Source organism: Scophthalmus maximus, chromosome 3 (genome assembly GCF_022379125.1).
Source record: "Scophthalmus maximus strain ysfricsl-2021 chromosome 3, ASM2237912v1, whole genome shotgun sequence".
Lineage (NCBI taxonomy): Eukaryota > Metazoa > Chordata > Actinopteri > Pleuronectiformes > Scophthalmidae > Scophthalmus > Scophthalmus maximus.
Window position 1 is genome coordinate 24,497,502 of NC_061517.1, and position 25,376 is coordinate 24,522,877.

Here is a 25,376-nt window from a genome sequence, read left to right on the forward strand (position 1 = left end):
CCTGAAATCATAAAATCAGACGACTGATATTCAATCCATCTGATCCCCGTAAAAAAAAAAGCCAGAGGTACATGTTTATTCCAGGTGTTAACGTAATCCATCTGAGTTTCAACATGGCAGCGGCTCTGGCTGACTGCTCAACACATAAGGAGGCCTGGTCCAGGAAGAGAATCAACGGTGATGTGACGGCGGGGGTCAAAGGTCAAAGTGACCTCCGACTGCGTCAAGAACTGCCCGCGTGCACGTGGGCGCATCTGCGCGCGGCGATAAAGCGCCGTGTGTCTGCTAGTGCATCTAAGGGTATGCTGCCACACTTGTCATTTGTCAACCGGTCGGAGAAGGTAATTACTGTTTCGAAACATTGACTCATTACAATGCGGAGACAAATGGCTCGTCTTGTTCCGCCTGAATCATTGACAGCGTGATGACAGACCATCTGCCCTCGCCCCCCTCCTCCCCTCCCCCAGCATTAAGTGGTCCACATTCATCATACATTAGAGTGAGTCCGTGTAATTCGTGACGCCGATATTTTACTCACAAATCAGACAGATGGAGATGTCTCTGTTAGTGAAAGCAGCCATAATGAGAGAGTGTGTACGGTGACCTTTGAGACACACTGACTGGAAGCCAAGCGGCGCTGACTTTGGGCCTCCTCCAATAATACTTTATGCTCCACGTGTCAGAATGGTCCGGCATTATGGATGACAAAATATGGCAGATACAAACTATGTTCAACAGCATGATCATATTTAACATATATATCAATGCTAAATGGAGACGGCAAAAACAACAGCAAAAAAAGTCTGGTCCACGCTCTCCACACCGTTACGACTGTGTCTGTTTTCCACTCCATCTTTACAGACCTGCCGTCACACCGCATGAATGTGCTGCCGGTCTGAAACCCCGTGGTCATTCTGTGAGTGAGAGTGACTGGCAGCCCGTAGAGCCGAGGATGCCATTTGGAATTGGTGTGTAATTCAATAACGCGATGTTACAAAAATATGCATGTGGAGCTCGCCGGATTTTTGGGGCTCCAAGACAAATATGGCAGTATGTGTGTGTGTTTGTCTGTGGATTTACAATTGCATAAATGGCAGATTCGTTTGTGTGTGTGCGTGTGTGTGTGTGTGTGTGTGTGTGTATGCGCATGTCAGCTTTCTGTCTGCCTTCATCTCCATCTTGCCCGCCAATCTGTCAGTCAGTGCATGTGCGGCACTTCTCTGTGTGGGTTGCAGGCATCTGTCTGTCAATAGCTTTTGCTTTGGCGCTGTATTTTCATGTTTGCCTGTCTGCCAGGCTGCCAGTCGGACGTGTTTGCAGAGAGAAAAGAGCCAAAGGACTCCCTGCAGAGGGAGCCGAGGAGCCCATCTATCTCGCTGGGCATTTGTGATTGCCAGCGGAGTGATAAGATGCCCCCGGGGGCAGTGCTCGGTGCCCGGGCGGGCAGGGATCTTACACTGCACTGATGAGCGCTGTCTCGAAGCTTTATCTGGGACAAAAGCGACCTTGTTAGAGCTCAACACCAGCGCTCAAACTAGCCGTGAAGAAAACGGAGAGAGGAATTATGGGGGAGCAGGAGGCGGAATATAATTACCTAGTTCAAACGACGCTGAATTTGGTACGTAGAACTTATCTCCGCGACCTTCCAAGCCCAAGCGCTCCACTGTCACGGAAACTTAATCGAGAGAAAACGGGGGGAAGTCGAGCTGCTCTAAGCGGTTTCATCCGTTGTGTGCAGCGGGTGACGTGCAGTCAAAACAGCGGCATAACAATGTCAACAGCACGTCACACATTCTCTTTAAAGACTGCAGTATGAGAAGTCCCCTCCGTCTGCATCACGGACTGCATCCAACACAAAACGTTCTGAATGAGATCCAGTCGTTTACGTGGCCCCAAATCAGCAAATCAAACACTGTTTAATCGGAATGATGTGTCATCCCTGCCAGAGCGCAAGAAAACGGCTTGAATGCGTGCCAAGACACTCGCATATTTGGCCATCTACATTACAAAATGTGGCCATAAAAATAACAGCCGTCCAAGGCAAACACTTAAAAGACTCTGTATGCCATTAAATGGAGGGATTTACACAACCCACCGGCAGCAGAGGAATTTCTGCAGACTTATCCAGTGATGTGCCACGAGCGGCGTGTGAGATTTCAACAACTCCCTTTGGGTTTGAGGCAAACAAAAACTCCTGTCAGGTTTGCCTTGGAATGTTTCCCTCAGTGAAGCTGAGAGGTCTTTCGGTTTATGCCTCCGATACGCTAGACGACTTTGAGAAGACACTGAAAAGACTTCTGAAAGACTCTGACACCCTCTCACATCCAAAGACGATGTGTCATTAGTCACAGAGTTTTTAGTTGCAGTCTAGGGTTTTGCGATGACTGGGGATCGTGCAGGGTCACTATTTACAAGACTGTAACTAGATTCCTTTATGGATTGTTTCAGAATCTCCATGCGATGTTGCAGCATGTATTCCCCTACAACGCTTTCCTGCTTCCTGTTTGGTTCTTGGAAAGAGCTCACCTATTGGTTGTTGACAATGTTCACGACACTATCTGCGTGAGCGAAGACAAATAAAAACTGCCGATTATATCAAACACAGGTTGATTTTATCGTAACGTCAACACAAGAAAAAAACCGACTTAAAACAGCTCGGATCACCACCTCACACCGAACGATCGAGACGACGGGAGCGCCGCGCCTCGACTCCAGCAAAATTAGTTTTTATGGGAGAAAAGGGAAAATTCTCTGATTTCAGCTTCTTACATGCTCCTCTATGACAGTAAACTGAATATATTTGGTGTGTGGACAAAACAAAACATCATCTTGGGGCTTTGGGAAACAAGATCAACATTTTTCCCCATTTAATGACATTTTATGGACCAAACAACTATCAACAACCGTCAATTAATCAAGAAAATAATCGACAGATTAATCGACAATGAAAATAACTGTTAGTTGAAGCCCTAATCGGGAGTATTTCCGTTTTTTTAACAGGAGGTTTTTTTCCGAGGGAAAGAGCAAACACATGCCCGCTGTGCCGCACCAGAGAGACACATTTGTTCATGTGGAAGTGACCGCAGACACCCTCAATTCGTGTTCCAGCATATTAATAGGAAACATAGAAATAGGGAAACGGGGTGCTTTTCACAGACAGCTGCGAGTCCGTCTTGAATAGACACATTCAATAAAAAGGAAGCAGGAAAAGGGATTCAGTCAAGCTCTCAGAGAGACATAAGACATAGGAAATATCACGACAAAGCCTTTGGTCTGATGAGCCAGTAAAAAAATTTAAAAAAATACCAATCCTTTTACTGTCTACACCATGACAGACTGATGACAATGTGACGGGCCGTGCAGGACATTTTAATATTCACATTTTGACAAACACACACGTGTGCTCTCACTCTTCTGCAAGGCCCCTGTACGAAACGCTGAGTCACAGTGCCTTTACGTCATTAACAGTGTTCTAATGAGTTACAGTTACTAGAGTCTGTTGCTGCACAGTGTGTGTGTGTGTGTGAGTGTGTGTGTGTGTGTGTGTGTGTGTGTGTGTGTGTGCGAGTGTGAGTGTGTGTGTGGCAGGTTAATGAGCTCACTAATAGGCCTGCAGACTGCCATTCACCCCTTATTAATCAGAGACTCGGTTGTTTGTCCTCACGACTCAGAGGGGCCCCTGAAGTGAAAGTCACAGGTAGTCTAGATATACTGACATCCGGCCAGGAAGAAAAAAAATGTTCCCATGGTGACAGTGAAGGATCAGCGGTTAGAGGATATACTACATGCTGTCCGACCATTTATCCGGGGCTGAGAGGCCCCGCACGGATGTAGAACATGGGCAGTGTTTTCCCTCGCGCTGACTGCAGGGGCGGCGCACGACTTGTCGAACACCGAGAGTGAGCTCGACGACGGCGGTGCTATCACCGAAACGAGCCGTATTGCATCAGCGCCGCGGCCGCCGGCTCGTTCGCAACAGACTACCATCAATTTTTTTTATTTTTTTTTTACCGCTGATTACATCATTGAAGTTGGTGGGGAGATTACACTGTTGTTTATGCTCCCATCGCGGCACTACAAATGAGAGGCTCGCGAGCTTCCAGCTGTGCACCCTAATAACGCAGACTGTTTAGGAGGCTCGTCTCCTCCATCAGCGAGACTCTTCGGCGTCGCAACAGCTAACACCGCCGCGAGGCTGGCAGTTTTACATCGGGCACATAATAGGGGGGAAGTGGAGCCAATATGTTAACTGATAGGTTCAGACACCGGAGGGGTGTGAAATGCTTGGCACGGCACACAAGTTTTTTCTCCTTTTCCGCGCTGAGGTGCATTGTGGATCCTTTCTTTGTGTTGATACCGAGCAGCGTGCTCCGCCGTGACAGCAGATCACACAGACAGAGTGGAGGCAGTATAATCGGCGCAAAAGGCTGTGTAACTAAGAAGATTGTCTACAGGAAACACAATAGGCCCGGGAGTGCATTAGCTGAAAAAAAGGCCACAGGCATTTTGGTCCATAACGGAGGATGAGAAAGGAAAAAAACCTCCCGCAGCAAGGCCATAGCAAAGCTTTTAATGACGACAAAAGGGAAAAAAAATCGACAAAGCAGCACAGTTCAGAGTTGCGCTCTAATCAGCGTCACGGCAACATTGTTCAGATCACGCGGCACCGTTGAGATGCTGCGTTTGGCACATCTTTTTTTTAAAAAGCGCAGGATTTTGCCACTAATATAATTTAATTACTGCATAACATACAGCTCACAGCCTTAGCAAATAGAGAGACAGCAGCTTAATGTGATTTATTGCTGCGTTTCCAATTTCTATATAGGGGAACTGTCACTCAGCAATCATGATGGGAAATGTAGTTAATGGGATACCTCAAACTAACTGTGTTACTGATCTAGTCTGCGTGGCTTTAGAAATAACACCTTTTCTCCAAAATCACAGTTTTTAGTTTTTTTTAAGTAAGGACTTAAATGTCCATCATGGATAAACATATGTAAATCTACTATCCTACTCCCGTCAGATAATCCTCATTCTGTATTTTTCATCAGTCTCATAGTAATCCAGGGAAGTGTGTCTTTTAAATTCAAGTTAACGGTGCAAACACGGCGACTAACAGCTGACCGGTGGGATGTTCCGTGGAGCAGTATTTTTAACATTTGAACAAATATAGGCCAAAATAATAAAAAATGTAGTAATTACAATAACAATAGAAGAGATCAAATACGTTCAAATTGGCTTTTGGCACAGAATTACATTACATTACATTCATTTAGCAGACGCTCTTGTCCAAAGCGACTTACAGTAACTGCATTCAACCATGAAGATATTATTCAAAAAGTACAAAAGTACATAAAGAGTACATAAGCATTTATCAAATAGGCAAAAAACGCTTCAAGTGCTTATTGAAGCTGTGAAGAGAATGTCACGCTAAAAACATAACACTGGTTACTACTTATGTCCTTTTCCGAACCTATGTTTATTTTTTAAGAAGAAGAAGAAGAAGGATGGGGTTTGCTCTACTGATTAAACAGATGGTGAAGTGTTGTCGGTGTCATACCCAGGGATTTACGCGGCAACATCGCGGTACGGGGCAAGAGTCACACAGAGTGGCCCGCACGCCGGATGCGTGTACGGCGCATGTCTTCATGCAAATCCTTCCTTTGAAGATTTGCTTGCAGCTCAGTCGCCGAACATGCCTGAGCTCCGGCAGTATGAGCAGAGGCACACAACGCTTTTACATTTCGCTAGATCCCTGGCAGCCCCTGTCACGTACACCGACTCTGTGGCCAGGCTGCTGCCGCCGCCGCCGCTCTGCCTCTCCCATGACGTCACTTTCAACAATATCACGCTGCTGATTTTCACTGCACAGGGCAACTACAGCGTGTTTCGACCTCTCCTTGTGTAGTTGCTCGTACAGAATTGATAAGGGGGCCGATCTTGTGCGTAAGAAGAACCGCACATGGCGTCACAAGTTCCACAAAGTTGAGTCAAACCGGTGGGACACGATGCTATGCAGGCAATCCTCCAAATGCACATTTAAATAAAACTGGTTTTCATACAAGTGGGGGCCTGGTTAACCATCCCCTATACGATTTCCAGTATTTATGCTAAGCTAAGATAACCATCTTCTGGCTCTGAATCAATCTACTCATCCAAGTCTGGGCAAGAGAGTGAATAAATGTGTTTTATAGAATGTAGATTGATTCACAGTCAATACACATTTATTGTGTAAATAAATGGGGGGAAAAAATTGTATTACGAAATTCCCCATCATATCACTGTTGGATTTCACATCCTCCTTTAGGCCCATGTTGTGTTAACAATGAGCCATTTAAAGACTGTGATGGAGAGGAACATTACAAAGTGGATTAGTGTAACTCAAAGCAAGACGCTCTAATCTTTTAACGGTTACTGTTTTTTTACAATTACCATTCAATTGTAAAAACAACTCCGCTCTGAAATCGTAGCTGCGAGGCGGACTGATTCATGAAGCCGTGAAGAGCAGATCAAATGCCCTAGAAAACAGCTGCGGCTCATTTGACATGTAGTCTGCCTTCTGTTGGCTGAGTTTCCTGAACAGACCCTTTCAATTCCCCTTTCCCTCGGCAGGCTGCGTAATGAAAGGCCGCGGCGGGCTAAAGGTAGTTGTGGGGTTCATACATTCCTCTTCTTCTCTTCCCACACACTGAAAAGCATGGTGAGCTCGATCCTCACGGGCTTCCTTTTTCTTTTTTTCTTCTTCTTCTTCTTCCAGCAGCCACATTCATCAACAGGAATGTTTGGTTTTCAAACTGTTAGGCCTCCTGCTACAATGGCAAGGGATGTCGTCTCCCTTGTGGCGACATGAGTTTTTTTTTTCTTTATATTCAGTGATGTTGATACATAAGCATGCTGCTGGGTTCATAACCCGCTGATTCGGGGAAGATGGGTATGACGGGGGGATGGCAGACAGGATTCTCTGAGACATGTTTGATGCACTTCATTCAATTATCGAACCCTGTCTGAATTACATAGAACACAGTAAAGCCTCGCGAGGCAGGGAACAAATCACAGATCAATCGCCGCTCTGATATCAAAGAAAAAACAAATCATGTTTGTGCCATACGCCCTCGTGCTGTTTCATAAACGAAATATGAAATCACTTCCTGCAAACCTGAGAGCGGTGCGCGCAGGGTGATAATAGGACACAATTGCAGTCTTTGCACTCACGCTTGCAACCAGCAAATGCATGACGCAATCTGCATGTTCTCTGCGGCCGTTTGACTGTTTGATGTGGGTCATGAGGCTTTCATGAGGCTCTGGCAGCACCGAGCACTGACAGGCTTTCGCTATAACAGGGGAAAGACAGGAAATTGGTCTGCGTCGCCTTTGAAGGTCTGAGATGTAAACTCAACCAAACAAGCTGTGTGTGTGTGTGTGTGTGTGTGTGTGTGTGTTGTAACGGCTCTGCAGAAGGTAGACGCCGACAAAGACGGTGGGAAGAACAGTCCCTCTGAAAGTGCACACACACACACACACACACTCCTCTGATTAACAATAAAAGCTTGTCAAAAGATTTGAAGTGAAGCATCTGAGGGTAATCACATCTCGTCCAATTTCTAACAATGAAAGTCAGAACGAAGAGAGCGTGCCAGCGATATCTTTTTTAAGAGTACCACCATTGAGTGTACGTCTCATACCCGCAGTGCCTGGAGCTCTTGGTGTTCTCGGCGCGATGTGGAGCCTCAGCTGTGCGACGTTTCAACAAGATCTGCCTCCCTCGCTCAGAAAGGCCTCAATCAGGAGGCAACAATGGCAGGCGAAAAAGTCATCCCCACCCCTACAATGCTCCCCTTTCAAAAAAGGAGGCATGCCATTAATTGGTGCACGGCGCATTCCACCCTGGCAATTACACTCTTGTCTCCTACAGCCACCCATTTCAAAGAGTCAGGAAGCGGAAGTCCTTCTGGTGCTAAAAGCACAGCAATATCCTGACTATGTCTGGCCTTGACTGGCAAGAGCCTGCAATATTTATCACAGGAGGGAGAGAGGGAGGCGTTCAGTAACTCCCCAGTAGAACATACTGGAAGAGGGAGTGGGGATAACACGTGGCTGCAGTTCAGAGAAATTAATTCCAGCTGCTAAAACCCACTCGGTGGGTCAACATGTGGGCTACAAAAACAAAGACAAAACCTCTGTCGAAGGAGAAGATGAGCAGAAAAATCGAATATAACATCCGTATCACTGTTCAAGGTTGAATTGTGGCTGGGCCTCAGCGATTTGTTTAAGTCTTCTCCCTCTCGCAATCAGGCTGTTCTGCCGCTTGTCTGAAGGGCATCTGCCTTTTTTTCCCCTCCCACTGAAATTTCCCCAGCAAACTAAATAAAAAAGAAATACCACAGGATGTGTTCGCAGTGGTCCTCTTCGGCCCTGGGCTACAACATCCTCTGCAGCCACGGGTCAGCGTGGGGTCAACGCCACTAGGTGACAAGACAGCTGACATGATCGCCAGGAGCAGAAACGTCTCTGTATCCAGAGAACACTTTGCAGTATTGACCATGGAGATCAGCTAAACAGCCTGAACACCATTAACTCATTTGCCCTTTCCAAATAGAAAGGTTAATCTCTCATTTTCATTGCTTCTGTCTGGCTTTTATTTCTTAATCGTGTTATACTGCACACACTGTACCCGATCGCGCCAACAGACACTTGATAATCTAACCCCATTACCTTTTGGTCGTCAAAATGTGTCCATAGCATCTCAATTCTATTACAATTTTTCACGTCTTTTAGTCTACTTGGGTAGGCACTGCCCGATACCTGTCAAAAAAAGGCACCGAAAGAATTTTAAAGGATAGCAAATACTGAAGGATTGTTTTTTTTGGCCAGGAGACCAGACACCAAATGAATGCCAAGGTTTCCCCTGTATCTGTTGCATGACAAGTCAACAAGTAATTGTTAGCAAACACGTTTGTAAAAGTAACTTAGATGTTGATGATAATAATATACTATTGTTGTGGTTAGTTTAAGTTTAAAATGCGTTCAGGTTTAAAAAGTTAAAGGTGACATATATGCTGATATTCAGGTTCATACTTTTAATTTGGGTTGCAACTTGAAAATGTTTACATGCTCTAATGTTCAGAAAAGGGATCAGTGTTCTCATGGAGGAAGGCTGGGCTACACACAAAAGAGTCAAACTGTGACATCACAGTGGCAGAGAAATCTGAACCCGTGGTTCAGCAATCTCACACAAAACGACAGGGTGGTCTTTTTTCACAGTTTGTGGGCCGGCGGGCAGCACAGATACACACATTTATGTGCACACACACTCAAAAAGTGATTTTTGCATGATATGTCACCTTTAAAAGTAGACCAAAAAAAGAACATTTTACAATTGTATTTACACCTGAACCATGTGACACCAGCAGATGCAAAACACTATGTCACATAACGTATACTGGCTGTATACTATTTTTATTTTTATTTCTGTCCATCTAATTTCCTAAATCTGCTATGTGTGTGCTTTGAAAGTCTGGGATGTCGGCGAATCTCTGCAGTTGTAAAATACCAGACATCTTTATGATGTCCCCTGCCTTTGTTACAAACAGGACAAAAGAGGCGATCATGGTAAGAAATGTGCTTTGCAGACCTCTTGGGCCTTTTAAAACCCACTGCAAACTCAAGTTTCCTCAATCGTCTAAGCCTTACCACATGTACTTATGTACCATACAAACCACTGAAGGCCTCTCTCTCTCTCATACTTGTCCAGCCGCAGCTAATTCAATCTGGTCCTAATCTGTGCAGGGTGCTGCTCCTATGCCCCAGCAGCTTGCCATGTGCCATTAAAAAAAGGGGAACAAGCATCTTGTTGATCTGCCTAATGTCAGCGTCCGGCGGTTCATTGCTAATTCCCATCATTAGTGCATATTGATGGTGTGCAGCTCGCGGAGAGCTCTGTCCAAAACAACCAGCAGCCAGCGACCAGAGCGGAGGAAATGAGGAGGGATTGATGGTCACTTCCTGCATCGCTCACTCCGCTCCAGAGGCAGCTGACAGCGGCTTCCTGTGGTTTTTCTGTCAGCTGCTGGGAGAGAGGGACAAACAGAAAGGGGGGAGATGTGGCAGCCCAGATCCACTTCAGGTCCAAACAAACAGGGCACTTGAAATATGTCAACTGTGCGTGGTGTGTAATGTATATTTATCTCGCTTTGATAAACAGGCTTATCAACAGCATTTTTCTTTCCATTTTTTTTTACAAATAATATTAGATATATTATGAGGGGGGTTGTATTCATAGGGCAACTTCAAATCTAACATCTGGTTACTGATGGGTAAAATACACACATACAGACAATAATAAAACTGAGATACCTTCCCCACATAAATCTACAATTACTAATCAACCAATGACGTTGAACTGATCACATCACAGCACGATCGAGCTACAGGTGTCGACGGGTGTCGGGAAATCCCAACAGTAAAACAACCGGGGGAAATGGTTTAGAAAAAAAAAAGGCTTCTTGCAGCAAACTCCAACGTGCAGCAGATCTCGCTCGTTCAAAAGAGCTCAGCGTTGTGCTTCGGAAGAACACAAAAAGGGCAAAGAAGCCACCGAGAGTTAAGGTGGCAGCCAGGTTGCAGATTTTAACCTGCAATTAGAAGTGATTACATCTTCGCCACGTTCCTCATCTGTTAAACTCTCCGTACGGAATGTGTTCTCTGTTCTTCTGTGCTCCAAGTTTTATCCAGTGACATATTTGCCTTGCGATGGTGGATGGTCAGCGGATGACACACTCAAAGCTCATACTCATCGTCAAACACCGAAATACACTAAATGATTTTCAGCCTATTAAGTCATCAGCTTACCGCAGCATATTTTCTCCTGCCATCTCATAAGTTGACCTCAAAGCCTGACAATCCGTGCTGCAGCCCACATCCTCTATTTTGTCTCAGTTTCAACAATCTAACGCAACATCATATCTTATTCACACCGAGGGACATGATATCCTGGGCAACGCATCTTTGCCGAAGGAGATGAGAGCCTTTCACCGTGTACGCAATCATGGCGTATAGTTTAAAATTTAATGTGGGGGGGCTTAAATATAGAGTACAGGGAGGAAGCCGCCTCAAAGAGCATGTTAAGCAGACCGAGCACATCATGGTGATTTTCTCAGCACATTATACAGATGGGAGTCAGGTGCTTCAGTTATTTTTAGGATATCGCGGGTTCCTGCAGTAAACCGATATCTTACATGTGAATGAGAACCCCCGGTTCTCCAAGACAGCCAGGTCTCTCGTGTGCGCCATCTCGAAGAAGAGACATTTACTTTCAGGGCTGCAACTAACGACTATTTTCATTATCGATTGATCCGTCGATTGTTTTTTGGATTCATCGATTAGTTGTTCGATCCATGAAATCGATCGATCGTGTTTGCCAAACCCCAAGATGATGTTTTGATTTGTTCACACGCCAAAGATATTTAGTTTCTCATAGAGGAGCAAAGAAACCGAAAATATTTACAGGACACTTAAAAGGGAGGCACCCGTCTGGACACGCTTGTTGTTGCTGCAGATTTCGACTCGCATCGCTATTAAGGTTTCTCTGAGATAAAAAGTAAGAGTTTTTTTATTTATTTTAACATTGCAACAACAAGCGTGTCCAGACGTGTGCATCACTTTTAAGTGTCCTCTGGAGACACTTCCGTTTGGTTGTGGCCTATTTGCAGCGCTTTTTCTTAATGTGTTGTTTTGCCCTCTGATGAAGAAGTTTTTCCTAATTTGCTTGTGTTTTGTCTATCTGCATGTGTTTTCTTAAGTTGCAGTAGATTCATGGATCACCAAAAAACTTTGGCGATTATTTTAGTAGTCGATTACTAATCCATGAATCAATGAGCTGTTGCCGCTCTGCTTAAACTTTCAACTCCTCTAAAAGAATCCCCCTATGGTCCGGAGCATTGAGCCTCTCCACTGTGAGCACAGCTGCACGCCGACTAGAAAACCAACAGGCAGAGCTGATGGCTATCAGCCGAAATGAGAGTGATAAGAAATTGAACCGGATAAGATCTTATCGTAACACACTGTATGTGCATTCTTAAGGCAGCATGCCAGAGAGGGCAAAGTCAAGTCTTATCAGTCTCAGCGGGGGGAAAAAAGCACTCGCAGCACTGAAACACAAAACACAGTGTTGACTGCGGAGCGACGTCTAAACAAATGCATCGGTGTAGTGTTACGCAAGAAAACAAAACGAGCATTTCAATAATTATTCTTACGAGTCTGTTATCTGAATCTCACAAACATATTTCTAAATACAATAAATACATAATACTGCAATACTACTGCTGCCGACAGCTTATCTTTGAGGTATGCCACACTAACATGCAATAACATTCGGTGCGGTTGTTACTAATAACCATAATTATGATTGAATGAAACTAATTTGCAAGTAGCTGCCTTTGTTTCGCCGAATGTCGTACCTCCAGTTCTACTACTTATCTCGCACGCAATGTAATGTAAGGCCTTGTTAAACTGCGTGGCCTCGGATGAGATCAGGTGAGCAAGAAGAGAAAAACGGGTAGGACTTCAGAATCGTGGATTATTGTTGTTATTATTATTAATTAATAGTGGATTGTGTTCAAAGAAACATGTTGTGTACAGTAGGTGTCATCTGGCCAGTGCGCTGAGAGGATGAAAGTTTATTTCTAAAACAAACAAAACAGCAACTCAAACCAGATGAGAGTGGTTGTGGCTATTTTTTTTAAATACCACATACACACATGTACATTTACTTTACTGCAGTGGTTGCAACTTGGGACAACACCACTTGCAAACCAAAAAATTGCAGGCTTCCAGAACAAATCTCCTCATCACAACTTGCCAAAGTGGCGACAAATGGGAACAGTGTGCCAACTTATGGTTTTGGCTATATACGCCACCCCGAAACGGCCTTTTGTTTTCATTTAACATCACCATGGCTGCGCCCTGGGAACTACGAAAGGATGAGTCACTGCAAACAGTAAAGCCAGCAGTCTGGTCAATATGACAAATACACACTCCAGCGCAGGCTGGGGTCAAGAGGTTAATAATTATTTCTGTGAGTGACAGCTGTAAGAGCTCAGCTGGTAGTAGGCCCGACGTGCCGCGGTGGAACCGGCCGGAGCCTGGTCTGGCCCCAGACAAGCCTGGCATTAGGAATAGCCTGCTGTGACTCACTCGGTTAATGGACGTTAAGGTTTTATTATCCCCAACCCAGCCCGCTCTGAGACAAGATCAGTGCCGCCACAGGAGGAGTCCCCCGGGGACGACTCCTTACCCCCTCCGCCTCCTCCTCCTCCACCGCCCACAACCATGATAAATGACTTCACACTTTCCATCCCAGCAGCTGTCTCATTTTTCCTCCTTCTCCTCGATCAGGCTCGCCAGAGCTAATATTTCACCGGGAAGATTGAGATTTGCGAGATATTCTGTACGCGGCGTTACAACCAAGTGCAGAGATCACACGGAAATGGACGGGGACAGGTAAACAAACCCCACTCCTTGCAGGAATTGAAAAATGAATCTGTACAGATTCCAGCCACTGTACTCAAATGCCTTTCTGACTAAACTTTCATTTCAACTGATCCAGCGGACTTGTGACTCTCACTTTAGATCTATTTTAACTCTGACCTAGATCATATTTTTACACTTTAAGTCTATTCATTTCATTTAGATATACAACGTCGCCATGTTAAACCATTCCATGTCTCTACCAAAGGTATTTCAGACAAACATTTCAATATATCATTCCGACACTGACTGACAGAAGCAAGCGACATTTTTGTAGAGGGCCGTGAAAACATTTCTTCCTCAAACCACTTCGGGCACATCCATTATGACACTTTCTGACTGGCTGAGACCGGGTGCGATAAGGGTTCTCCTTCATACAGCCAATAGCCTTATTTCTTTTAAAAGACAGAGAGAGATAAGCTTCCGAGTGGAAACAAGACAAATACCACGACACCTACACACGTTGACTCAGAACAAAGGGGAAAAGATATTTTCAGATCCTTCTCTTCCTGGAGACTGTTGAGACAGTGTACTCACTACGGAGCTCACATTAAAAAAACTAAAAACAAGCAAGCTTCCCTTTCGAGATTTTATTCAAAAGTGCCATAAAATGTAACCATAATAGTTATGATCATAGTCAATGTCAATTAATCTTCTGATTTCATTTTTTTTCATCATATATTCACATGTTTCATCTGGATCTGAAAACCGCAAAGTGCAGCGTGGCCGTTGGCAATGTCAGTGACGCATAGCTTTAACTTAGACTGTACTAATCTTGCACCTGCTCTAATTCCCTCTGGATGAAAGCATCTGCTAAATGTACGAGACAGCAAGGTCTCCACTATTACATAAATCACCGCCGCAGGCCTGGACACTATCTGCTCGCTATTGTGCGTACAACCCGAGCCTTGGAGTTGTGCGTTTTCCGTAAGAGGGAACACAAAAACATGTGCAACATCACCCACAGCACCGCAGCTCTAGTCACCACAAACGATTATAGCACTCAAGCTGACGCGTGCTTTGTCCTGCTTCAACTAATCAATGATACGGGGCTAATTCTGTCCTGCCGAACAGTTCAACAACTGATTACAACATGTGTGAGAACGGCGGACAATCACTCTTACGGATGAAAAGGAAAACATGGAAACGGCCCTGTGTGGCATTTTGTTCTGCTCTGTCTGACAGAATACCAGTATTTCCTGCTGCCAGGGCACTTAGTCCTGTCTCATTCTGTAGACGAGCACCGCGATTCCTCTTCACCCTAACCTTTACTATGGCTCTGGAGAGAGACTGTAATGGGTGACGCTCACCGCCGCTGGCGACAAAATTATCTTTTCCAACAGATCGGCGAGCGCGCCGTTTGTGCTGCCATTGTGCTCGAGATGAATTCATCAGTTCACCTTCTTTTCTAAAGAGATGGAAAATGCATCATATCATCAACTGTGAACGTTAACTGTGTGAAATACTAAAAGGGACAACAGAGGTTGAGCACAACTGACAAGCAGCTGTCATGTAATATGTGTAAGACATGAAAAAGACATAAGCAGTACAAAAGGATGTCATTCAGAATGTGGGGTAAGGACTAAGAGGCCAGACAGCTAGGGATTTTTTTGCGGGGGGTGATGCAGATACCGATATTTGGCAGTGAAAAAATTGTCAGCGTATATTTATATTGAATAAAAACAACAACGGCAATGATTCCTATGATGTCCTTTTATGAAACCATTATGACAAAGAACAAAGACAAAGGCACACAGAGTTATCCCCAGCAAGGAGGTTTGTAGGAATGAAGAGAGATTTATGGAGAGTTTATTAGTTATTAGAATTTATAAAGAGGTCAACTCAGCAGTTAGGGGATTAGCAGAATCACTGAGCAGAGACAGCTCAGCCTCTCCACCTGATGAGGAGAGGCTAACTCACTCAACACCAGACATTCAATATGTATTTCACTGAATCAGCAGTCAGCAGGAAGGAGTCACAAGGACTGGGCCATAAAACAGCAGATTTAGAGACTTGCTTTTGACAATCCGCACGCAGTGAGCAGGTTCGGTGGATTCGGGGGAGCCTCTGCTGTGACAAAATACGTTTAAGCAAGTGAAAATAAAATAACTCAAGTGCAAGCGAACGGTGCGTGTGATTCAGTGGAAACACATCCACCTACATGTTACATGGAACTCACGATAAGCCATACTCCAGAACAGTCTGCTCAGTGAAAACAAAAAAGGCAGCCAATAATGGAAGGCAAAGAGAAGGACAAGGTATAAGAGTGAAAAGAGTGTTCGCTAAATTGCTTTTGAAAATACCTTTCTCTCACAGATCGGCTGAGAACAAGTGGCCTGCGAGGCAGTGTTTTAGTTTTTTGGCCAACAGATCTATTTTTCTAAAGGATCATTGCACTACAGGAAAAAACATGGCTCGCAATCGCAACATTTTCCACTACAACCCCCCCCCCCCCTCTCAATTACTACATTCCAAAGAGGCTTCCTCAAAGCCCATCATATTGAGCAGAGTGCAGCTTTATTGTCCATGGCACATCCTGGAATGGAGCCATTGTGGGCTGACGAGTGTATTCTGATTCCATCCCAAGAAGACAAAAATCTTCAGGTCAGAGGATGCCGACTCCAAGCACATATCTGCTGGGGGGACTGCAGTGGGGTGGGGGAGGTTGAGCCGTGTGTTAATTGCACCCATTGCAAGTGTTATTGAGGCAAGGACAGTGAAGTGAAATGGTACAGCAGAGGAGGTTGGTATTTGAGATGGTGGTGTGTGTGTGTGTGTGTGTGTGTGTGTGTGTGTGTGCGTGTGTGTGTGTGTGTGTGTGTGTGTGTGTGTGTGTGCGTGTGTGTGTGTGTGTGTGTGTGTGTGTGTGTGGGCAGGGCATATGTCTGGGGGAGTGGGTGAAGTTGGGGGGGGCGGGGGTGCAACCTTCAACGAGGCACTGACCTACATGATCCCGCTCGTGCTCCTTGGGGAACGCCGTGTTATCAGGCCAAAGACTCGCTGCATGTGTGATCGGGGTAATTAAATAAAAGCAATCAGTCATGCGTGTTTGAACCCTTCACAGCCACTGTGTGGACACAGACAGGGGAGGGCAAACATACAACAAGCGCGGACATGGCGAGACCAATACAAATATTCCCAAGCTGTTGACACAAAAACTGTACTGAAACAGTCAACAGCAAATAAAAACAAAAAAAATCATATGATGGCATCACTTTGGCTCTGAAAAGCAGCGACAGGGATTATAAAAAGGGTTTTGACCTTAAAAGACTCGGCGATGAATCAATAAATGAATACTTAACCAGAAGATTAATCAAGAATGAAATTTCTATAATAGAGCTGCCAAAAAAAAAAAATGGTGGTAGAGTAAAACCATTAATCACTTCTATATCACATCTGAATCACAATTTGAAAGAAGTGGACTCTGTAATGTTTCAATTATAAAAGGCAGTCTAACATAATTAGCGGCGTGTTAACAGGCTGTAGCGAGTGAAAGCCGGTGACAAATAGAACGACAACTGTCACTACAGTAAATGTATTCAGCTGTGGCTGATTATTGCTAATTGACTGTTGACTGTGGTTAATACCGTCTCTGCGTGACTAAAATATTTACACCTGAACGGGAAAAAATTTTGACAGCGCAGCCTGAGGAAAGATTGAAATCACAATGTCCAGGTTGAACACTTCGGCACATTGTTAGGGCCCGAGCTCCGCTGACAAAAATGTAGCGAGGAACTTATCGTAATCGTAGGAATTGTTTATTATTTCTTATGCAAACAAATCGCTAATTTGAGGGACTAAACATGCTCTGACCCGCCCGGAAATTTGCACACGCATCAGAACCGGTGTAAATATTGGATATTTTAGGGCGTCTCGGGCATGGGCATGCCAAAATGACACGACAGAGCCCCGAGGAAATTTGGAGGGCACGTGTACCAGGTCAAGACCTACATAAAAGTCAGCGGCCGCCATTTCCTCCAACCAAGAGGAAGTCGGCTATTTTGATTTCAGTGTGCAAATTTGGACATTGTCAAACATCATACTTTAATACCTATTGTAATTTTAAGCTCATCGCGTTCAGAGCCGCGATCGACACAGGGTTCGGATATGTGAAACCGTCTCTCTTTTCCTCCTGAAGCTAGCGTTAGCTTAAGTAGCGTTACCTTACGTAGCTAGCTACGGCGCGGGGCTGTGAAAGGCAGCATTAGCATTGTTGTCACGACATGACCTAACAACGGTTTGCTATTATGGCTAAAGCTGGCTCCTGTGTGGTGCCACTATCAGTTAATATACTGTCAAGTTAATCTCCATGCCATACTCAGATTTATATGTTTTTTAGCAACATTAGCGGATGGCTTTCCCGGCTGGCCCGCCACTGACAATAACACCAGTCAATTAATGAATTGGGACTTGTACAGATGTTGATGGTCCAAAGAGAATCGACTGTAATTATATTGTGGTGAGTGATTCCAAGAATTCCCCTCTAGTGCCACCATCAGGTAAGAATTTCTTTTAAATTATTGATGAAATACCAAATAATTTGAGACGGAGCAGCCTCATGCGGCACAAACCAGTCCCTCGATGCTCCCCGACACTGCTCAGCCTATAAACAATGTCCCGGGGAAATAGAAAAGCTGTGTTCCACCCAATCTTACTCACTGCAGCCAGTAGTCGCAGAGCTTGAGTGATTTTCTCCTGGCTCTGACAAAAGACTTTGAAGCCAGTGTGCAAATCCCCCCCCCATGTTTGCCCACAAAAGCCAATTGTGGCAGCCATAAATACTTACAGATACCAGCGTAACAAAAGGCCTTTGGTTACCCTCTGCTGCCCCACTGAAAAACTGTGCCCCACAAGACTTGACAGTGCATTCAGTACTCCACTTTCTTAACCTGGAAGAGAAGTCGGTAAACAACCCACTTCATTGACGCGTTCAAAGCTGAAGACATTCAAATTTAGAGCTCTCCAATGTGCTGTGATTATACAAAAAATACCCCCAAAAAATGACTTTTATGCTCGGCGTCTCGGGGGTTCTGGACAATCGGGCGCAGTGTATTCCATTAAGGCGACGAACGCCACTGCCGGCCTCTCGGCCCTAAATCGCCAGGCCCGGAGAACAAAACAAGCCTTTCAGGGGCTTACTCTGCAAAATTGATTATTGCTTTCTCTTTCAAGTGGCACTGCTGCTTTGTGACTTCGGAGCACATGACTTGGCAGGAAAAGGACAGCTGGCTCTCCATTCTGGGTCTTATTCACATGACTGGTGTCCCACAAAAGGGAGGCAGGCTGTAGGACTGCAGGCTGGGCAAGACTTCACTCACAGAGCAGGGTCGCGGGTTACAGCACAACTGGATGGTCTTACGTTTTTTTAAGAGGAAATGGTTGACAACTCTCTGGTGAATACAGTACATAAGTAGTAACATCTCCCGAAACTTAAAAACAGCGTGAATTTACATAAAGGGACAGAAAATGCCTAAAATACAATAAATGGTATCGGTTGTCAAATGTTGCAGGAGGTGATATGTGTTCCTCTTTACAACCTCCCTCTAAAAACGAAATCAGTTTTATGCCTCCTCTCACTATTACAGTTCCCTCAGAAGACAAAGCGTAGCCTTGGGCCCTCTGTTGAACCAGACTACATTAACATCTAAGTGGGAGCCGGCACTTCAAACTCACACCCACTCATTATTGTCATTCAGGCAACTCAATGCTCATTACAGGTTATGCGATATTTCACTTCTCCCCTGTCTCACTGCGTGCGCTAACAACCCCTTTAAACTGATGGAGAGCTTTATTGAGTATCTCCTTGAAAAGACCTAGCGAGGGGTAAAGAATGCACATCTTTACGGCCTCTCGTGAGCTTTCAGACCCGCTGCACAGGCCACTGCGCCTGGACTCGCATATCAAGCCCGGGACAACTGTACGTTTGAAGTGAGGTAAACACGTAAGCAGCTTTTCTGCTCTCACTTAAAATAACACATCACTTTGGCCTCTATGGGCTGGTGACTAATCAGACCCACCAGCAAGATAAAAGAACAACCAAAAAAATCAAACCTCTGTTATTACTGGAACAAGAAACGACATCCGCTTGTTGCTCGCATTTGATATTTTGCGTTCTCCTCTTAATTCCCAAAATAATTGCAGCTCTCCTTGTTTAGCAGCATGTTGCTGCTTAGCCATGGGAGGCGGGAAATGAGTTGGAAGCCAGTCCTTTTAATTATCCTTCAAATGCTTCCTGTGCTCAGCAGATGTTGGGCTGCGGGGCAGGCAGCCGAGCAGCGGGGCTCCATAACACTGCACATACACATCAAGACTTGGCTGCTGACTCCCCTGCTCCCTCCGACTGGGCGCTATGTTGCACGTTAAAGCTCAATGCTATGCATCTATGTAATGCATTTCACATTACCATCATCGACGTTGATTTGCTAAGGGTTGATTTCCCCATATTTTCAATTACAAATTGCAGTATGATGCTGTATAAAGATTGCACAAAAGAATGAAATCCTGTCCTCTTATTAGCGTTCTCTACCTCTCTTGTCCCCTTTGTGTTCTTGTTACTCATGTCCTGCTCCACGCAGGCCTAACCTCTCTTTTTTTTTGGCTCCGTTCACGGCCTCTGACTCACCCTCGGCCTTCAGCACAAATCTACCTCCTCGCCACTAATCAGCTCCTTGTGTCTTGCGAGGGGGGAACGTGAGCGATGGAAACTCATTTAGAAAATAGGGCAGATGTGTCTAGAGTGACTTCACACACCAAGTGTAATTGATGTGCAACGTAGGGCTGGGCGATAAAACGATAACGATATGTATCGCGATAGACACATAATCAATATCAATAGAAAATGCGTTCGATAGAACGTTTCGATAATTTTTTTTTCCTCGTTAGAAGGAACTGGAGCAAAGAGTCTAGCTACGCCGGCCGCTAGATATGCCGGCACTCGTCCTCTGGTACCTAGCAATGTATGGAGTGACACGCCTAATAGCCAATCATGTAACAGTATCATGTTTGGTTGCGCCATGTCGTTGGCTTGTGTTTGTGTTTCTTACAGAAACGGCATGGTGTGAGAAGTCGAAGATGAGTGCCGCAGCTAGCGAGGAAATTGTCGAAAAAAAAGTAAAGGTCAGCTCGCCAGTATGGCAGTTTTTTGGATTTTATCAGTCAGACCAATGTTGTCTGCAAATTATGCAAGACCGTCGTCCCCACCAAGACTGGTAATACAACCAACTTCTTTTACCACCTTAGCCGCTCTCACCCTTTGGAGCACAGCCGTATCCGACATAAAATTAAAATGTTTAAATCCTGGTCCTTATTTTAAATAGGTCATGAAAATTATCAATAATTATCGGTATCGACCGATATGAAACACTTGTATCTTGATACAGTTTTCAGCCATATAGCGCAGCCCTAGTGCAACGGCAGACTGGTAAAAAAAAAAAAAATAGCTAAACAGATCGATATGAATCTTAAAGGAAAATCATATGCACACCCTAGATTAAGTATGGCTATTTCTACAGTGAATCAAAATATATAAATGTCTGGCAGCCGTTGAGTCCAGGAGACAGACTTTTTCACGAGTCCCATTGCATCATTTTTCCACTTAAGGAGCCAGTAAAATTCAATACGGCGAACACACAGACCTATGCTATGTGAACAACTGAGACGCTCACATCTGATGAGCCGCTGTGACCTTGAATCTAGAGACAGGAAAAACCCTTTGTGATGATCTCCCAACGCGGCCAAGCTCTGATATCCCTGATAAAAGCTCAACTTCAACTTTCCATTCAAGGAGCAGAAAATTAGATTTGTTTTGGCTGAATGGAGAACCGGGCATCCCCCTGGGGCCGGGGCCCAAACATAAGCAGCGACTGCAAGGTGCGCCCATGTTATCTGAACCAGGTCAGCTGCCAAGTAAGCTACTCGTACTGGAGCAGGGCGAATGAAGCTCTCCTGACATCCACACTTTAACTTGTGTGTGCTCTGCGTGCTTGGCAAAAACAGAAAAGCTTTTGGGGTTTTTTTGCAGCTGGAAGAGAAAAAAATATCTCCCGAGGTTCGAGGAAGCTGAAATGCTGCCAGTTGCGGAGTTCATGGGTGAAGCAGCTGTCATTCAGGAGACAAAGCCTCAGAAATGCTGATTAAATTCCACAGGCTGCACCTACCACACTGTTCAGTAACTGTAAATCCAATCTGACTGTGCAGGTTTCACATATTGACCTGTTGACGGTGAGCTGGTTTTTGTCTGTCGACGTTTTAGAAAGTGAACAACTATACTCGTCAGGGTGCACGTATTGTGAATTTATCTGTAGATTTTATTTTAGGATGGTAATATAATGGACAGTAAGTAATTGGAGCCAACAAATGGCTGCAGGTAACTGATGCACTCCTTCATAATTAGAATGCGAATTGGGCAGAATGTGGGTTAATGTTTCCATCAGCCAATTTGCTGGGTGATCAACTCCTATTAGGAAGAGAATAGTTCTACATACGGCCTGCATACAGAGTGTGTTCGGGGAGTGACGGATCTGTTTAATCTAGCTTTAAAATCGCTGGACTTCCTTCTTACCTTCTGAGCGAAGGGGGCATCTAATCAGACAACCTGATTGATTCGGTCTGTGAAAGGCTTGCTGCTTTGACGGAAGCCACCGCAGGGCTCCCGATGACAAATTGAGACGCGTGTTTTATCCACCCCGCTGTGAGTGCCCGACACAAACGTCGCTAACGATCTGACGGCATCTCGAGAAAGCCACCAGGCTTAGATTAATCTGAGAACAAACATCACCCCGAGTGCAGCGACTTCAAATGCAGCAAAGCTGCTCTGCCAGAGAGAGAGAGAGGAATGGGCGAAGAGCGAACACATATACGCTCCATCTTTTTGTAGGCGAAAGACGGCAGGTTATCATTTGGCTGAGTTGCTGTAACAGTTCCATTAAACAGGTGGTGCAGCAAAATAATTAATCCCAATCATGACTTTTTTTTTTTTTTGGCATCTCATTTGCAACTTGACACCACGTCTGTTGCTCCGAATATGTTTAACGATCTTACTGTTTCCAGAGGGTGACACAAATTGCCTAAGGTGCCACTTGTACTTGACACCGGATTTCTTAAAGTGTGTGCTTGTGTGTGTGTGCATGTGTGTGTGTGTGTCTGTGCGCACGTGCAGCTGCAGAGCCAGTCAGCCAAACAGCAGCAGCTCCCGGGAGCAGCGGGGGAAGTTAGGCGGCACTATGTAGGTAAATCAGTCTTTTACCAACAGTCGGCTCGCCTGGAGGAAGTCTCCTGGGACGCCGCTGACAATACACGCGCGGCCCGACTGCTCAAGCATTAACCCATAGCCATGGATAAACAAACATACATATACACACACACACACACACACACACACACACACACACACACACACACACACACACACACACACACACACAGTCACAGCATCACCGAACTTCTACACATAAGCGCATATGCTTATGAATATACAGCAGGGAGCCGGCTCACCAAGACAACTCCCACACAGGTCATCCGCACATTTGACAGATACAACATTTATGAACAGAAATCATATGAATACCGGTTAATTAACTGGCAGCCTTTTCATGATGATCACTTAAAGCTACAGTGTGTAATATTTAGAAGAACTTATTCACAGAAATTTCATATATTGTCCATAACTGTGTGTTCATATATGTGTAAACTCCTGCAGCAAAGAACCAATGTTTTTTCGTCAACTTTGAATGAGTTAAATACAGTTACATGAGGTGGACCCGATCTCTGTGTAAGTCTATGTGTTTGCTACGTCGTGTTGAATACGGTTGGTGCACCACCGGTGGTGCGCCACCATAAAGTGTCCCCTGCCAGTCGCTCAGTTGGTTGGCGGTTTGCAACTTTACCACCAGATGCCGCCAGAAAATTACAAAAATTACACACTGGGGCTTTAATCTTTGAAGGTACTTATCAAGGATGCTCATAGCATCTTGGATTTGAAGGTTTGTTGCTTTCCTCTGTTTTGAGTCATTGTCAAATAAATAGGATCCTTCGGTCTCTGGATTGTTGGCCACAAAAAAGTGAAAATCTAATTGAATGTCACCTTGCACGAGGCATTTTGCACTATTTCATTTAAGGTGCAGACCTGTTGTATGGCTTATGCGCAGCTGCATCCAGAGGGGGGACATTTTTCATTTATAGATATACTGCATGACACTACCTCATTGCGCATTAATCGACAATTGTCCTCAATTTTTTACATACAGACAGAGATGACCTGGTTGGTTAGTTGGGTCGAACCAGGATTCTTTCTACATTCGGATGAAAATTTTGTGAATGAAACCTTCCCGTTAATGGAGCAGAACAAGTTGCCTCGTAGAGCAAAAAGGGGACGTAGATTTGTTATGTGATTACGACTAGTTTTTTTACAATTAAGAGTGTCTGAATGGGATTACAAGCGAAGCAAAAAGAAAAAGACAAGGCCGATTTAGGAGAGGAATATAAAGGTGTACTTGAATGGGGCCAAATGTCTTCACATGAAAAATAAAAGAATAAAGAATATAAAGACGACAGCACATTTACAGCCTGTATAAAAAAGTCAGTGTTCAGCTGCACAATTAAGCAAACTGAGCGGACATGAAAAAATGTCACCTTGCAGATCAGTTTTATTACCTCGTAAGGAAATATGTTTGTCTGCCTCCCAGCCTTGCGGAAACAAAATCCAACGTAAACAGGAAAATGCTAAAACAGCAGCCCTGCCAGTACGACGTCCGAAGCAAAGTGCACCACAAAGTTGTAATTACACTGAGTGGGGAGCAATTAGATGGATCAGGGCGAGCCCATTCAAATCACACTTTGGACCATTCGTTATGTGCTCGGAGCCATAAACAGAGACTCCGTCGCGGAGCCGGCAAAACTGCACGCTCCTCAGATCTGCCTCTGACCCCCTTCTCTGGCGCCTGTAATCAAACAAGCCACTGTGTGAAATCGTGCAACGTGATACACACTGTGCGCCCGGAGCTGCAGCCAGCAGTTACAAAGTAAATACAAAATGCATTACCGTCGTCATAACGGGAATCCATACTGCAGCGGTGATTGTGATTAGTTGAGTTTGCTCCCGCAAGCTCAATAGGCATGGAGAGGCCAGCAGACACTGTGAGCACCGCAACCAGTTCCTCCCACTGCTGTACACTGTAAGGACATGGCGTCACCGCCACATAGGCCACGTTACTTAAAGAATGAAGCCGTCCGTTAAGTTGTTGTTCTCCACTGAAGCAAATTTCTATTTGGCAGGGTCCAGCAGCGGCTCCTGAATCTCTCCCTTCAGCCTAATGCTGAATGACAGACAGGAAAAGCAGAGGAGCCCAATTTGGAGCTGGAGTGGCATTTCAAACACTGCCACTGAAAATTGGGGGGGGGGGGGGGGGGGGGGGGGGGGGGGGGGGGGGGGCGTTCAATCAGACACCAAGCTCGGCTCCGGGAGCCCTCCTCAGAAAAGCAAAGCAGCTTTCTCCAAGATGGCGTTTAGGTGCAGAAGATAATATGTGTAACAGAAGTGTTGTTGCATAGCTCTTCTAGTGTGAATACATTTGTAAAAAAATGTGTATGTGTGTGTTTATGCATTCATTAAACATGGACACAGTAATTACATTGCAACTGTATTTAGACCTAAAACTGACGTTTATTACTAAATTCATCATTTTAGCATTTCCAATTCTACTAAACCAAAACACTGTCTGGTTTCAACTTTTCAACTGTTTCGTGTCATTATCACCTTCTTCTCTAACAAATGATCTTTGGCTGCATATAGACATCATCTTCCAGAGAGAACACACAAAGTTGAAATTGGCCAAATTAAACTTTAAGCCTGTCAA

At 44.9% G+C, this 25,376-nt stretch overlaps 1 protein-coding gene across 14 annotated transcripts in view; it reads right to left on the minus strand.

Annotated features, from left to right (window-relative positions):
• fbrsl1 (fibrosin-like 1) overlaps positions 1–25,376 on the minus strand; it is a 279,461-nt gene that overhangs the window by 219,937 nt on the left and 34,148 nt on the right. The gene's annotated exons all lie outside the window — the stretch shown is intronic.